Genomic DNA, 6,000 nt, shown 5'->3' with positions numbered 1-6,000 from the left:
GGAAACCCGCGCAGGCGGTGATTTGGGTGGCGGATAATATTTTCATTCCAAGGATTGCCTAGACCGCCATTTCAATTTTACATTTAGGGGTATACATTCCCTCAATGAAAGGAGATTAATATATTTTGAATTACTTATTTTTATTCGTTTGGTTAATTGTCAATAGGGACCTTCTGGTCTCAATTTTGGCCTGATTATCAAGCTCCATTTTAACATAAATGTAAAAAATTGACCACACCTTAAGGTTGATAGAGAAGAATGCCCATCCATGTCTAACTACGTAAAGATATCAATTCTGAAAGCATTAACATGAATGAGGTGATTTTTACAGAGATAAGGGATGATTGTAAACAAAGACCTCAGAAACGTTTATTATGGGGCAAATATTCACCCACAGTACTAAAAATGTGGAATATTAAATTATACTCCCGTCGTCAGTTGGCTTCGCGATGCGGCGGGAGAAAGGTACGACGCCGGTATTAAAAAGCTGTTTGCAAGGATGCAAAAAGTAATTGATCGTCCAGGCAACTATGTAGAAAAATAGCCAATTTCTTAACCTATCCAACGATACACGCGAAGTTGAGAATAAATTTGATTTTTCATGGAAAAAATAGGAGACCTTACTTTTCGAATCGTCATCGTACAAGCCAACGCCTCAGTTACTTTAGATGGGATTATCCCTACCCCTATAACTACCAGTACTGGTAGTTATAGTGGTAGGTTGAGGTTCACTCATTGATTTTTTGATACTGCTCTTATTTAATATAAAATGTGAAAGAAAAAACCAGGTTGCCATATTTTCATATAATTATTTAACGTCAAACAATAATCGAGTTACCGCCGCTAAGGAAAAATTAAATCTTTGTGTCTTCCAGTCTGCCAGATCTAAAACACACATTTGCATAAAATACAATGTATTTTTATATGAGATCTCATGAATTGATAACGATTAAAATTGAAAATGAAATAAAGATATCATTATGTCGTAATAATGACATTACTCACGGTTTAGTCTTGGCAACAAGGGTTATTACAAGTTTAATGATGTGTAGAACGAAGTAGAACGCATCCTGACCTACATCAATAACTCTGGCCAGGACCAAATATATACGACGCATGCAGCAGGACACCATTCACGCAACTGAACTTGGCCCAGATATCTCCCCTTCCCCCTCCCCTTCCTCGACCCGGAGCTAATACCAGGAATCTACGCAGGCACGCAGCCAGCCAATCAATATTTAGGATGCAGCTTTCCTATGCATCCAATAGGTGGATACGTAATTGGAAATTTCGATGTACCTAAAAAAATCTGTATTACACGATTTCAACAAAGCTAAAAGACAGGTTCAGATTAAAAAAACTCCAGAAAAAAATAATAAAAATGACATTTAAAAGTTTTTTGTCAGCCTACATATTTCCATGTGGTAGAAAAATAATTCACCACAAGAGTTTTTCAACCACGGAGGAATAGTATTTAAATGCTCAACTCATATCCCTACGCAGTGAATACAATCTTGGCTCATGCATTTTAAATCAAACCATTACTGGAACTATTGGCAATATGGGTGTGGTAAGTTCGTACCATGCCGAAAACAAAAAGGTTTCGAATATTCAGAGCTACTTCAAATGGCACAACATTGACCTAGCGAGTCTAAATTTACACGAGTATTGTATTCGATGGTTTCCGGCTCAACTTTGTGCAAGTTTATGGTCATGGAATGAAGAATGTATTTTTCCACTGTTTTTAATTTGGATAATGCTAGTTTAAAGGAATTGGTGTGATCAATAGGAACCTTAAATCATCAGTTACCTTCTCAATCATTGTTGGGTGCCCATGAAAAACATTGTGGAATTATGTACATCGTGTTCTTCAAGTACTTGGCTAAGCAATACCATTTAGTGCTATAACGAAAGTCATCATCGAATCCTTGAGTCGTAATGATCAAATCAGATGCTCAGGTACCGTGTAAGTGACTTCGTCGGATGGTACCGTCATGAATAATATGGAACACTAAATGAACTAATTCAAAAACATACGCGACGGTCGGAGAGATTTTTTTCCATAGGGTATTCCGCTGACGCGTAAGAAGGGGGAGATGACTTCATTGGGTGAGCGTGTGTGGAGGACGACGTTAGAGGGAAATGATTGATTTACTCGCATTGATATGTTGTATATGTCCCCCTAATCACCATTAGTAATGGACAAATAATTGTATATTTTTCCTATATAAGGTGATTGATATCCCTGATATTCAAGGAATCGATTAATAGCAAAAGACCTACTGCAATTCAGGGTAAACAGGTGAGAGCCCATATGCCGATATAAGGTAGCAATCAAATCAACTCTTTGGTCTGAAATAATGTTCACAACGACACTAACAAAATAGATAGGGAAGAATTTTATGTCATTCGTATTCAAAGAGGTATAGAAAAACCATCACGCATTTCAAGGTATGTATTCAAGGGGAAAATCTGTGTTAAAACATACAAATATACATATTACCAAAACACATGCTTTACGCGATATATTTAGATATATCTTGCATTAGTTATAACATTTACCTTGGCGTAATATACATAATTGAATTCGCAATTATTTGTGTGAATTCAATTATACTTGACATACCAATAAATGTTCAAAAACACCAATTCCTTAAAAACAATATAATTAAGACAATGTCAAGATATCGGAAAAGGTTAAAAAAAAAGATAATTCCGTGAAGCTCCATTATTGGTTAACAGAAATGGTATTGTACAGTATTCGTGCAATTAAAGTGTACAATAAGCCTATAAACCAATTAAAAAAGTTATTAAACTTTATCTTGTCCCTTCGCCATTAAGCAATAACCCTGGCCAACCTATAAAATGCAAGGTGTCAATTGTAGATAATTAGGAACGGAGACAATAAATAAAAAGATATTAATGCTCCTTCTTTTCTGCCCATCCCCATTTAGTTTTGCTGGTCTCAAAAATACGCAGAATCTACGGCGGATAATTCAACAATTTCCGAGATACCCAAAACAATTGGACTCATCATCAATATAAATGGCCCAAGGGATCATTAAAACATTTTACCTCATTCAGAATGCTTACGCTAACAGTTATTAAACTCCGAACGGCAAAATATATTTCATGCATAAATATTGAATACAAAATCAGTTACCCCACACCATAAATATTATTGTATTTTCTTTAAGTGAAATATCTCCTCTAATGACGGAATACCAATTCACCAAATTAAATCTGATGTCTTACATTGGATAAGGGAGTCAATCCTCCGCGGATCGCAGAGCACAATTGCTATGCAAGCGACTGATGGCGGAATTCCACCACATTGCACTCAAGAGAAGCTCAGTCCTGCGCATGATGTCCCTTGCTAAACACGTTCGCATTGAATACATAGGCCGCTTTAGCTGATGCCCAAAATAATGTTGAGATGGTTCTCACTCTTTGTGGAATATCTGTTCCTTAATTTACTAAGGAATTCAATGGACTAAACGCCGGGAAACCTCGCATATGACCCAAAATTATTTCGAAAACAAGTACATTACATGTTTTCCTCGATGGACAAAATATTCGACCACTATCTTTTGAAAAAAACTGTAAAATAAATTAATAAGTTTTTCTATGAATAAAAAGATTCAATAAAGAGCAAGCGATGCTATTTACTTCATATTCCCCTTGGAAATAAGACAAAAAGTCATGGCATGAATGCTAACAAAGTATTGAGCATGATATAATACAATATAATTACATAATTTGTACCACAGTTTAACTTCTGTTTAAAAATCTCATTACAGGAGAGTTCTTGGGGACATATTTAGATACGTCTTGACTAATTATGACTCCTTCTCTTCTAAATACAGGTACACGACATTATCTTATCAATGCATCAAATATTGTGAAGCCATTAATAGAGAATATTAACAATTTTCACAAAATCATTTGTTTTAGTCATCTTTTTCTCTGATCCCAGTTTTTACAACATATGCTTTATACCTACTGATTTGAATTTCAAATGATAAATCGAGTGATAGAAATTTTGCCTAAGATAATGGAATTAACACGTAACTCGCCACTATGGACACGGAATCAAGCGAAGAGTCGTTAAATTTATTATCTCACAAACGACCCGACTAGAAATAAATTTGCCTTGACAAGGACCGAAGATGCAACTGCCAACACCCATCCTGCGGTAATCCCAGGAAGAAATCTACTTGAAAATATCTATAGTACTTTCGAAAAACAGGATGTTCACGTCACCCAAAAAGAAATCAGAATCGACATAATTAACAACATTAGCGTAAATCACCCATTTATTAAAGATTTTCACTTGATTTAGCCTAAAATGTTTTCTGGAATAAGAATCACAGCAAAATTCAAGAGATTAACGCAGTAATGTTTAAATAAAATAAACAGGTATCGCTAATTAAACAGATAATGCCACCATTATTGGAAACACCACGAATAAAACGATTAACCATTCCGAAAATCTTATAAGGGTATGCGGCAGGGGCATATTAATCGCTGAATATATAAGAACTGTGGGTGATCCCGCGAATATATATTTTGGAATGCTATTAAACGTCGTCATTATTAAATACTCATAATATATAAAATGCCTGATGAGACCTACGTGGGTTATAATGACACATATTGAATTGCTACCAAATCAAATCAGATTCAATGTAAATTCAAAATTCTTCTTCACCACTTAAGGATTTTTAAGCCCAAATCCACCATAGATGCCTTGGTATTATTTCATTTCATTATTTCCTTCACAGTGTTACCAAACACAATTGAGAAAACAATGGAACACAGTGGAATACAGTGGAACACAATTGCGTGACATGAAATCAAAAACCGTAACTTAACTTCACATAAAAACGTCTAAATTTGGAAATCTTCTGAAATGTACTTCCAATTTAGGAATTAGTTAAACATTACCTTTGAATAATAGATTCAAATAAGCACTACTAAGAATTTAATAAACATGATGATGTCATAGAACATACGGAATATTAAGGCAGCAAAAATGAACTCGGTTCAAAAATTTTTTCTCTTGTGAATATTCTTTTGGCTCGGAAAGTGAGTAATTTATTTTGCATCGATAAATGAAAGATCTGTACTGACAATGATATGAGATCAACTATTTGCGATACATTAACTCTCATTAAGAAATATATTTTTCCTCCCTGTAACGGTGTGGAGTCCTTTGATCAGAAATTTTAAATGCACTCACCGAAGTCCTCGGTTTACATGTCGACCCCCCAACTGCGCGCACAACCTCAATACTCACGTCGTCATTTTTAAAATACCACTCCCAAGATCGAAGTGAAGAGCATTATACCAGCAAAGGCTGCAATCACTTTACACGGGACTATCCCTACCCCATCGTTTGCGAGAACTGAAATTTACTCAGTTTAAGATAATGCTCATATTAACCATGAAAGATGAAAAAAACCACCCGCCTTAGTTTTCTTGCATTATTCCTCGTCAAATAATAACCGAATAACCGTTTCTAAGAAAGAAGTAGAAGTTACAGCCATTTCTTCCAAGAAGATCTGGAAAACATCCCTGGCACAATGAAACGCATAATATTTCAAGAATTCTCGTTGAAAAAAATTAGATAAATAAAGCATAATGTCATTACTCACCATTAATTGTTGCCTAAAGGTGTTAATTTAAGTTCACGTGTAACGGAGTCAAACGCACCCTGACCTACATCCATAACTCTGGCCAGGACCAAATATATTCGACGCTTGCAGCAGGACACCCATCACGCAACTGAACTTGGCCCAGATATCTCCCCTCCACTGACCCGGAGCTGACACTACGAATCTACGCAGGCACACAGCCAGCCAATCAATATTTAGGATGCAGCTTTCCTAGGCATCCAATAGGTGGATACGTAATTGGAAAACTCGATGTACCTAAACAATCTGTTCTACAAGATTTCAACAAAGCTAAAAGAGAGGTTCAGATTAAAAAAATCTCCAG

This window comes from Hetaerina americana, unplaced genomic scaffold, assembly GCF_022747635.1.
Source record: "Hetaerina americana unplaced genomic scaffold, ioHetAmer1.1.p SCAF_82, whole genome shotgun sequence".
NCBI lineage: Eukaryota > Metazoa > Arthropoda > Insecta > Odonata > Calopterygidae > Hetaerina > Hetaerina americana.
Note: the sequence above shows the minus strand (reverse complement) of the source record.